The 12,053-nt window shown below is 41.3% G+C and overlaps 1 protein-coding gene across 2 annotated transcripts in view; it reads left to right on the plus strand.

Moving 5' to 3' along the window:
* Positions 1-5,569: 5,569 nt before the first annotated feature.
* AHNAK2 (AHNAK nucleoprotein 2) overlaps positions 5,570-12,053 on the plus strand; it is a 56,558-nt gene continuing 50,074 nt past the window's right edge. Inside the window, exon 1 of one of the 2 annotated variants that reach the window (XM_082057474.1) lies at positions 5,570-5,849. The gene's annotated coding sequence lies outside the window, so the exon portion shown is untranslated. The remainder of the gene's footprint in view (positions 5,850-12,053) is intronic. The other variant, XM_082057475.1, reaches the window with a different exon arrangement.

A 12,053-nucleotide genomic window follows, 5' to 3' on the forward strand; every position in this document is an offset into this window, starting at 1 on the left:
AGGGGGGCGGGGAGGGAGGAGTGTCTCACTGAGAATCATTTCCACAGCTGGAAATAGGCTTTGTTATAAGCCCTGATCATACAAGCCGCTACAAAAAGCAGGAGTTTATACCTCTCCATACAGTGACTGCTAAAAAGGAAAAAAGTCCTAAAAAATCATAATGAAGCAACCGAAATGTGTTTTGTTGTAACAACTGAAAACTTACGCTTTTTCCAATGGTATGTGAGCTACTACATGAAAAGTTTATGCTTGCCTTTTATCAATGTCTGCTTTTTATATGAGATCTAGAAACATCAGTGGCAACACCCTTTAACTTCAATTTGATAGAAAGAAAGTGCCTCGATCAAACCCAACGAATGTCACAGAAAGATTCTTAAAAGTACTGTTCTCTTCAGAAATATCCAACTCAGTAGACAGTCACTTGAAAACAAATAGCTTGTGAATCTTATATTCACAGCTTGACAGGCTTTAGGGTTTCATTTCCTGTTTTTCCGAACTGAAGAAAAATGACCAACTTGGTGATAACTAGAAGTATCAAAACTGTGGCAACAAAAGGGCTTAGGGCAGCATAATGACATTGCAGAAAGAGAAATAATTTGGTTCCAATCATTAATTTTTCAGATACTTGAGTGTTATCACCTAGTATAATACAATCAGGTTATTTGTGAGTAATTAATACCCATCTTTCCAGCTTGAAAAAATGCTCTTATTCTCATGGCATCAGCTATTTGTCCCTAATATTCACTTTCCAGGGAGGAGCCTGGTTCTCCTTTCTATCCAAAATCATAGGTTTTGAAATAGTAAAATAATAAATGTCCAGGGTCAGCCAGCTCTGAACTCCAGTTGAGCAGAGAATTTAAAACAGCAGAGAGAAGGGGATGAGATTGTTGGGGGCAACAGGGAGTAAATATTAACTTTTAATTAAAGTCTTTCATAGCACACAACCTGCAGACAGGCAGAGGAGGGGGACGTTGATGGTTGGGTGACCCATGGGGCCAGGGTGTGCGAGGAGCTCTGCAGCAGGAGGGAAGCAGCAAGCCCACAAGAAACACGTTTTTCTGCAATTCCTGTACAGCCCTTGCTAATTACAGAAGTTTCCCCCCAGGTCTGTGGCCATGGCTGCATTGGTGCTTGGTCTGGCTGGGTACTTTTTTTCTTGTTCATTCTGCCCAGGCTATTTTGGCTGCGGAAGGTCAATGCCAGCACTGTTAGGGCCACTGGAAACACATTTGGGGGACAAAGAGATGGAGCATATGCCCCAGGACAAAATAAAAGAAGCTGTCCAGTGTGAATTAGTTTCCTTTTTCTTCTCCTCCTGTTAGAGAAAGGATTGGTCTTGGAAATACCTCATTTTGTTTCATGTCTAAATAATGCTTTCTCTGTTGTTGGTGAGGTTTTTTATTTATGCTTGTTGTGGATCAGCATTTTTAGCTTCCTTACGTTTTTTTTTTTTTTTTGGCAGCTAGAATATTAACCACTAAAGTGAAAAAATATGTGTTTAGGAGTCTCAGAAGAGAATATTTGATTTTCTGAAAATACGTGGCTCTTCCCTGGGTTGGTTTGGGTTATCTTCCCTTGAGTTTGGCTTTTACAACTCCATCTCTAGATACTGTGGAATTGATATTTATCTTCACAAAGGAGAAACCATTGCAGCTTACTGTTCATGCAGCACACAGGTAGTGTTGATAGAACCTACTGAGAGCAGGTAGACACTAGAACCTCTCAAGTAAATTCTCAGATTATAAGGTTATAAAGAACACAAGACTAATCTATTTGAAAGGTAGATTCCAGTTAGGTTGCAAGATACGTGAATGACACCCATTCACTTTTTTTGAGGGGGGAATTAATCTGAATTCACTAACTTCAGAACGAAGTCTTTGAGTCCAACACTGAGGCTTCTTAAAAGAGGCAGTGATGAAACCTCATTTCCATACCTGGCTCTCTCTCTGCTTATGAGGTTATATGCCTACCTGCAGCTGGAAGAGCTTTATGCAAAACTTCTTGAAGCAAATCAATCAAATTAATGGCTTATATATTGTGAAAGAGATGAAATTCAGAGGAAGTCTGTGTGGCTGGCTAGGGTACCTTTTTAGTTCAAACGAAATGATTGTAAAATATCTAAATATATACTTTTCCACTTCTTAACAAAATGTGGAGTCATGGGAGACAAAGCATAGGAGATGTCTGTAAATTGGTGATTAATGTTATATTTATCTGCCTCTGGGCTCAATCTGAGAGTTGGTGGCCAGATCCCTCCACAGCTGTCTCACTGCTAGTCTAACATGCAGTTCCATCTATTCCTATACTTCTTCTGTTCACACTGATCTTGGCTTTCCCTTCCTTTTTCTTTCTTCTGTGGCTCTTTCTCTTGGCATCCCATTTCTCTTTAAGCTGGAGATCCTACATTTTTTAGCTCCTTTCTGAATTGTGCTGAAAAAGTTTGCGTTCTGTAACTGACCTCATATTTTTCCCCAAAATGTCTAAAGATTAATAATTGTTAAAAGTTAAAAATAATAGAAATTATCACCCTTGCATCCTCCAAAATAAACTACGGGAATTTGTGTTTCATAGCATATTTTACTATAATCTCAGTGAACATTTTGTCTCCCTCTCCTTGAACCAAAGAAAACACAAGAAAATTCCCATTGTTTTTCATCTCATTTCTCAATTACTAGTAAAGCAGCACATCCTTATGTGCAGCCTAATATCAGTCCATTCACAGGTCAGGATGTGAATAACACTAATAAAAGAAAGCTTGTGTCATTCGATTGTGTGTTCTCAGCCTTACCTGTGAACCGAGGAACGAAAACAAAGTTGTAATACAAGGAGCTGAGAAACAGGGTTAGAGGTTGGATAGAAAATGTGAGATACAAAGGTGCTCCCTGGCAAGGTAATAGAGCACAGAGGAACTTCAAATATTGCCTCAGCATAGTTCAAAGAGTTTCTCTTTTAATATTTAGACTTCTATCAAGAAGGGTAAACACAAGGACTATTTGGAGTACGCCCACTGAATAAGTCATCTCTATTGTGCTGGAATCATTGGGAGAAGTGGAAATTATCAGTTTGGTAGCATTATTTCAATGGCCTAATAGGCAGGTAGTTGATTCAATAACTATTTAGAAATAAACCTAGTGAGCATTATGCATTCATGTCAGTTAAATAATGTTCAAATAGTCTCGTAATCACAGAACTCCACCATACTGGCTGACAAGAGGGAAGATTTTAGACTTGAAGTTATGTGGGGATAGATCTCCAACATAGAAGTTGCATTCACTGGAGTTACAGCAGCAGGACACTGCTCAAACGTTAGGGCTTACATGTTCAGTTCTGACACAAAACTGAAAAAATGCCAGTGACAATAAACCTAGATTTCCCAATACCTTGAAAAAGAATATAGTAATTTCTTCCAGGTTTATGGAAAAGCGATGTGGGCTTTAAAAATTCTTTAAAGATCTAAACAATGCCCATCAATATATTAATCAAAGACAGCTGCAATAAAGCACTGGATGGGGATTGACCCACCACGGTCTGTGCTCTGCTGAAGCGCTGCTGCGTGCACCGCGGGCTCAGAGGCAGGAGCCAGATTTCTACATCCCAGCGAGCTGTCTCTGCATCAAAACACCGTGTCAGGTGGGGCTTCTTGTTTTGCATGTCTGTTTCTAAAAGTATATGTTGCTTGTCAGGATAATGTTGAAAAATGGTTCAGAATGGCTGGACCTCACTATAGTCCCAAGAACCGAGCAGAGAAATGGCAATGGCAGCAGAGCAAGCAGAAAACTAGCTAACTGTTAGAGATCTTGCTCCTCTCCCAGTCACCGCACTTTACTGATGACCTCTTCTCAAGAGGTCTTTACTGCTTCTGGTCACCTCCATCCTTGAGGCAGCTGTGGCAAGTCTTGATTGAAATGTGTCACCTTGAGGAGTCTCACATCCCCTGTGCTGGCACAGTCCCAACACCTGGTCTCCCTCCTTTGCTGCCGTACCTCCTTGCATTGCCTATAGCCAACCTATTTTTTCTTTCTTGATGTGGATGCCACACTCACAGGAAGATAGAGGTTGTGTCTGAACTGCATAGTGCCTCACAAAGCATTTGTATTAATTTTATATAATTATACTGTTTATATATAGCATATATACAGTATATAATCATATAATAAAAATGCACGTTTTAGGAGCCACTAGCCAGTTCATATGCAAACTGTATATTAATGAGATAATATTACACATATTATTTCTAAATTATGCTCTATAGGTGATCTTATATAATTAATACATAATATACAATTAGATATAATGGTATGCATTAATTACACTAAAAATCATTACAGAATTGGCTTTAATATAAATACTGAGTTCTGTTGAGAGTGACTTTTCACAAATGCCTGTGTTAAGTATCCACAGAAGATGGGAGCAGAGCTGTACGCTCAGTTTTCATTGTCAAATTTCCACACACCCTTTGTAGAAATGGTGGGTGCTCATTCCAAAGCTGGGTCCAGAAAGCAAACATCTACAGAGTTTCAGGTACTGAAACATATTCAGAGGCAGCACATCCCCAGCAGAACATTTGCTCTGACACAAAATGAGGCTGTTCCGTAAATGCAGGGGTTTTCCTTTGGCCAGTGTTTTTTTTACCTGTTTGACTTCTGCTTTGGTGCATTGGCAAAGCAGCTGGAGCGATTGCAGGACACTCCCAGGGCTGCTTATGTGTTGTTTGCATTTTGCACCCTCTCTCACCTCGTACCTACCTGACAGCATGCAAACGAGCAGCTGAATGCTTCTGTGAAACAAGGAAGACTGAAATCTGTTGCTGTGATTTCTTCAAAGCTTCAGTGAGGAGGGATCAGAGGAATTCCTCAGAGAGGGAAGAATCAGCTGAATCACAGAGTTTTTTCCTTTGCAGGGGGTGGAGAAATGGAAATAGATCAGGGGAAGGGCTGGGAATTTTAATAAATCCATTTCTGCTGGCACTAAGCAGCTTTCTTCATGTGTTAGTATCATGACACACTGCAAGGCAGCTTGGAGCACACCGGCACTCCCACGCTGCAAGTCTTGATAACTCTTCCTTTGGTGTAAGATCTGTCAGCTCAGCATTCAGGCTTTTTGGGGAAAGAATTAAGCAGCTGACCAAAAATGACAAGGAGAAATTAACTTAAAGAGGACACTAGAACAGCCTTGAAACCCGTTTGAACCATGCTGTTGTGACAGCCTGCATCCTGTGTGTGTGCGTGCTTGCACGAGAATTTACTGATACGTATAATGCTAATTGCCCACTTGTGTCCCGAAGCAAGGCTGGGAATGAATTTCAGGAAAAGACATGTTTGTTTTGCGCGGGCGCCCACATCCCATATACTTTCAGTCCTGAGGAAATTACCCCGTATCTCCACCCTGTGTACGCTCGTGCCTGTAGCTGGAGGCAGCAAGCGGGGAGAAGACAGGGAGCACCCAAAAACACATGTACCCTCATTCCTCCATGTTCCCCACTGTGGAAAGCCTGACCAGCAACACACCCCAGCTCTGACCGCTGCTCCCGCCTCAGCTGAAGCCGTACAGCTGTTGCCTGGGTAGAGAAAGGGATTGGATTTCACGGGCTGTGAGATCTGCGACAGCCCTCCTTGGCTTGGGGATAGCAACAAGCCTCACCCAGGCTTAGCCATCCCCTTTCTGCCCGGAGAGGAACGCCCCGGTTGACATAGAAGGAAAATTGTTTGCTGAATTTCTGCACAGCCCTCCTTCCAATTGCCAGAGAGAGAGGGGGAGTGAGAAAGAGTGAGAGTTTAAGGCAGGCTCTGCACTGGTGTTCTGGGCTATTTCAACTTCAGGGCAACTTTAGAGAACTTCAGTTATTTTTGGTAAGTTTTTTGTTTGTTTGTTTGTTTGTTTAAAAAAACTCCCTCTCCTTCCCCCTCTTTTTTTTTTTCTTTTTAGTCTCTGATGCAGATTGTACAAGTTTGCAGTAGATGACAGGCTTCTGAAATTGCAGAGATGTGAGCATGTGTATTTCCCATCCTTTGATACAGAAACTGGACTTTCTGATTATAAAGACATGGTGTTCCCAGCTTCTGTACTTGATAAGTGAAACCTGAAGACGCTGCAGGCTAAGCGATACTGCTGGGGAAAAGTATGGCCAGAACTTCAGCCAAGGTGCATTCCACCTGGTGTAAAGCTTTGTCTCTTTCTTTTGTAAGGGAAGAAGAGAAATCAGGGATGAACAAATGTGTTCAGCCTGCTAAAAAGTTTCTGATCTATATTTTCAGTGCAGGGATTTCGAGCTTGTGCTCTAAACCTCCTAAAGCTTTCAGAGGGATTTTGGTTATCAGTCCTATACACACCCCTCCATTCAGTAATCTTTGTTCCAGATCACGCATGTTATTTTTCTTACTTCCTCTGTCTGTATACTTAAGTCATCATATGATCTCAATGATAGTGAAACTCTTTCCTAGTACAAAGAGCCATAGTCGCAGTTGTTGCAATGAATTGCAAGGTGCAAACTGCAATTTAATTATAGTTAAGTTAGAAGTTGGTTTCTGATGAATTTGGGTCTTCTTTTATGTGTTTTCCCCGTAGATATGTTTGGATTTTTATAGTATCTGTGCTTCTACAAGAGGAATTCTGTTTGTGTGGATATTACATCTCAATAGATACCACTTGCCATATATATATCATAATGTACTGACTTGGCACTAGGATCTCTGTATGTTAGTGGTATTTGAGACTAAGATTAACCTTGATGCATTTAAACAACAGATCCATAGCCCTGTCAGTAGAAGTGGGATCCTGTATGTGGTCACTGCAAGGCGGCTGAGGTTAGTTCACAAAAATGTCAGGAAATTTTTCTGTCCACCTGTCAAGGTTCTTTGCCCCATCCACATACCTGTTTCTGAACACATCAATACAGATATTCGGAAGGAGGGTTTGTATCTGTAGCCACCTGTAGAAAGGATGAAAACTACGTGTTCTCAAAGCTTTGTTAGAAAAGAGAAATACATTACTCACATGAGAAAACACCAAAAGTTTACCCCTCTACAGCAAAAATAACCATTCTTCTTTATAATTTATGAAAGAAGAAACAAAGAAAGTTGAACGGTGACTGTTAAGAGATACAGTACTTAGCTTATGATCACCTGTTGCATGCACAAGAGAAAACTTTTAAGTATTTCCTTGCTGTATCTCTTGCTATAACAAAGAAAAACTATAAGGAATTTTGCAGATCCAAGCAAATTAGAGGAAAAGCAGCTTACGACAGTCCAAAATGTATCCTAACATAGGTCAAAAGTCCAGCACAAAAAAGTTTCAGATGTTTGACAGCACAGGAAAACATACCACCTCTCAGAATTTATTGGGGTTTATTAGCTATGTTTAAAAACGATAAGTGTGACTGGAACTTTTAATTGCAGTAACTCTATAACAATGGAGTTAACAATAACTCCTCAGCAATAAACTCAAAACTATAAATCTGTGTGAGGCACTCTGCAGTGCTGACACGTTCCATGCTGGCTGTAGCTTTTCTGTGAAGCATGTAGATTTGTTAGTGAAAATTGCATTTTACTATCTTTGGTGTGGCACTCTCATAAAGTAAACTCTACTATTAGATTACAAGCCTTGTGTAAATTTCAGACTGAAGCCGGTTTGACTCTAGTCAGTGCTCGTAAGCAATCCATCGAGGATGGCTGCCTTCCAAACTCTGCTACAGCGAGTGTTAACATCTTTTCAGCCAAACGGGGCAGCGGTAACTTCTAGCACAGATCAGCCAGGGGTTTGGACATGGCGCGCATTTTCTGCTTTTAATTGTCTTGGACGCTGTATTCACAAATATGAGGTCAACGTGCCTCTATTCGCTTTTGGCTGTACTTGAAGCTCATCACTGAAACAAAATCCAACAGCCTGTAATACTTGGTCAGGAGAATAGCTGTGAGCTGAGTTAACCTCCTGTTGACTTTAGGGGGTTCAGCGGCCTGTGCTTGGAGACAACCTTCTCCGGGCAGCCACACCAGGAGCTTCACGGGCACTTTAATTCACGTTGTCAGTGTGAGTGGAGGGAGCAGGACATACAGCATTGGGATCTTACCGAGGTATCACGTCTTCTGTGAAGCCACAGGAATGTATATTCCTTTGGTTTAAACCTCTAAGCATGCACAGAGCTTTGGGTTTTTTTTCCTTGAGTTTTCTACTAGGGCAAAGAAGTCACTTCTTCCTGTGCAAGTGTAAAACACTGAGGGTTTTAAGAAATATTTTTTTCTAGGGTTCCTCACAGCAGGAGACCTAAATGATCAGAATATAAGGCAGTATGTTTGAAAGGCGTAAACGTTACTGGCTTATATTCTGAGTAAATATTTGAGTAAATAGATTTAATCTGTTTTTTACATCTAGCTATTTTTGCATCCCATAACGTCTCTCACATCAGGAAGCAACAAAATATGCACCGGAAAAATCAGGGTTTCCACCTCTAGAAAAACATTTCACTGTGTCTCTGGGCTCCATATTGCAGGTTCAATCCAAACCAGTAAGACTGCAAAAGGTCTCGGCATTAGCCCTGCTCTGAGCGAGGAGAGGACCTGGCCCTTTGCGCCAGCAGAGAGGGGGTGAGCAAGGCTGAGCTTTTGCTTTCAGGCTGTTTATCACATCCCTGAGCCCTAGTGAGCTAAAAACCTGTTTTCCTGATGCCATCATCTAACAAGTACTGCCTTTCCCGCTTCCAATCTGCCTAGCAGGCTTTTACCTCCAAAGGCAAGTGGTGGAACAGCACTGAGCGACTTAGGGGATTCATCTCCTGATGGAGCTAAGATTAAACCCTACCAAGATTAGTAGTCAGCTCTCCACATGTGACAGAAATCAAGACAACACTTTTGTGACAAGTAAGGTCCTTTGGCTGTGCTTAAACCCCATGCAGGAGAATTATGGCTACACCTAGGGAAACACGTTTGCTCGTCTCACTCCAGATTTTAATGTCAAGGCTGGAATTCATTATTTTATGTTGGAAAGCAAAACTTCAGGCTAGGAGAGGACCTTTCATGTACTAATGACTTTTTACCAATGTTTTTACTTCCTGAAAGGAGGCCATAGGTAGCCATGTATCTAGAAGCAACCACTGACTTACTGCAGAGGTCTACAGGTCTGCAGTCTTCTGTCAGAGAAGGGCAACCCATGGATTCACCATCCAAACCTGACCAAACATGTAGTCCAGAATGGCTGGAGTAAGTCAAAATATGTTAAGGTTATTATGACATGTAAGTAATAAATAAGCCAAGGTAACTGATAGGGGACCTGTCTGCTCCCATGGCACAGGACGGCAGCTCTGCAGGGAGTGAGTCCCAGGTCATGGTAACAGCCCAAATCCCAGCAAAATTCCACAAAGCAGGAATGCAAGCTCCTGAGGAAGAGCAGGCACCGAGCCCACTTCATCTGCCCAATAAAGATAACAGTGTCTTCAGAGGGAAAAGTTATCTGTTTTTCAAAAACACAAACAAGGAGATAAAGTTTATATGATTTCCAAGCCTGCTGATAAACGCTTGAGACTCCAAAGACGTAGTAACTGTTCTTCACTCTTGGGCAAATGTTATTTGTTCTCTGTAGTTAAAAGAACAAACACCACTTGATTTTGATAGCAGTGGGCTGTGCCTGACGTTTGCAGAGTCAAGGGAGCAGCTGTTATCCATGCAACCATCTGATTTTAAATACCTTTCTACCTGCCCACTGGCCCCCCAGCTCTCCCCCTTGAAGAGTGATATGTGTGTGGACTCAGCCAAACAGCACTGAAAAGCCAAGGTTCCAAGCTGCACATATTTCTTCACATTTCTACAAGTCCTAACTAAATAGTCTAATAAACTGCCATAGATATAAGGTCTTCCACCTTGCAGTGAGCCCTGAACACTCACACACTTTATTAGTCCAAACAGCTCTATTTTTCCTAAATATCCCATGCTCTGTACCAGCCCCAGAAAGCTAACGTCATTCAGCTTTCCACAGGTCACCTTTTCATTTACCTGTTGTGTGGTTTGCCCCAGCATCCAGCCCTTTGACTGTCAGCCAGGCACAATGCTCCACTTTTCCCTGAAAATAAGTACATGCAGGAACTTTTCCTTGTCTCATGCCATTCACATTTTAATCCAAAGAACCATCTTTAGCAGAGTTACTTGAAAGAGTGAATTCCAAAATGGGAATTTTAGAGTGAGTAAGAAACTCAAAGGACATGCATGCAGGAGCAAAAATTAGCGTTTGGTAGTGAATGGGATAATAGATTTTCTACACATCAAGAGCTGCTTTAACTGATATTTGCATCATATTCTGAAGGGGAAAAATGTCTAAGTGGGATTACTCATTGTTATTTTGAAAAATAGTTAGAAATCAGCTTTTGGTGAACCTCAACTTGGTCAGCAGCTCTCCCTCAGATCAGAGAACTATACAAAAGGTTGGCTTGTTTTTTTGTTTGAAGTATATGTGGGTTTATTATTAGCCGAAGATCTGTGAAACTATCACGAGAAAACTAGTGGTTTTGACTGCTGATATTTCCTGCTGTGAGCTGTGCTTTCTCTATTTCTACTTCTAAAATCAGCTGAAAGCAAATAATTTACAAGAACACAAAAATGTCATTAAGCATTCCCCAAATATTTTCATATATGTCAGAGGTGATCTGATCTGTGTTTTAGTAAAAAGTTACACTGATTTTTATATGAACTATGTCCTCACACTCCTTAACATTGACTTTTTCACATAATGGGATGGATTATGAGAAAAAAAAAATGGTTTGTGCAACAAATAGCTCAGACAGCTCAGTGCCTAATTAAAGTAACCAGTTAGTCAGAGCCCATTTTGGAGGCAAAGTGGGCATTTTCACATGAGAATGACTACATGTAGCATTTGTACTCATGGTGGTGGATGGATACAAAGGCAAATGATGTGTTCAGTTGTGATGCTAACTTATTAATCAGGCTTCCTATGAACAGACAGTGCTGGAGTGGTTGTGCAGGGTAATAGAGTGAGTCTCTGCTATAACTATCTTCTTTGGGCGCATGTGTTGGACGAGAAAATTATTGACTATGTAAGTGGTATAAACCGGACTTTTGAAAGGTATTTCACACACAAGTATTTATAAGGGGACATTTCTGTGATTTATAGAGATGGATGGAGGCAGGACCCCCACAGAAGTGTTATGAAAGGAATACATTTAGTAATGGCATTGGGATCGTACATCTATATTTGGATTATACGTCCACAGTGCTTTTAACAACTGCTTCAGTCAGTCTAACAGGAATCTGTAAATGAAATGGTTTGGGTAAGATAGCAGGAGAAATCCTGGTTTTCTTTTTAAAATTATCCTTTCTCATAGATTAAAAATAAGCTTTTGGATAACTGTACCAGGTTATGCCAGGAAAGATCATCACAAAGATGAGGGGGTTAATTCCGTAATTGTAATGTATACATTGCATGCTTCACCAACCAAATATATAAACTGTATTTATTCTAAATAAACCTTAAAGCCCAGAGAATAAGCCTAACACTTGCATATAATTTCAAGAATGAATGTAATCTCTCCTAAATAATATCAGCTTGTTTCTTAGTAAGAAAACAGTGTACTTGGTGCATGTGACAACAAATCATCCCTGGGTCTCATGGTGAGGAGATCACAGCAGCTGTCAGGAGTCTCTGAGGAGCCCAAGCAAACTGTCCACAGCACATTTTCCTAGGAGCTCTGCTCTCCTTCTCTCCCTTTCTCCCTCCTTTTGCTTCGCTACTGTGGATGAACGGTCCCAGTCCTGTAGAACTGCTCACATCACAACCATGTGGCCAGCCGTGGTCCATGGGGCTCCTCCTGAAGACCTGGATCGTTGTTCCTCTTCTGCTGCTGATGAGCACAGCAGGACCAGGAGCATGCCTGGGTGTGTGGACGTGGGATATGTCTGTTCAGAGACCCAGCTGCTCAGAGGGCACTGGGAAATACAACGTTCCAGAGTGGCAGGACCTCAGTGGCTGTAGGTAGGGAGAATCTGGTAGTACACATGTTGTTCGGAGGGCAGCAATTTTGTCACTTCAGTGCCAGCACCCATAGCTAAACGTGT

This window comes from Streptopelia decaocto (genome assembly GCF_964273445.1).
Source record: "Streptopelia decaocto genome assembly, chromosome: 7".
NCBI lineage: Eukaryota > Metazoa > Chordata > Aves > Columbiformes > Columbidae > Streptopelia > Streptopelia decaocto.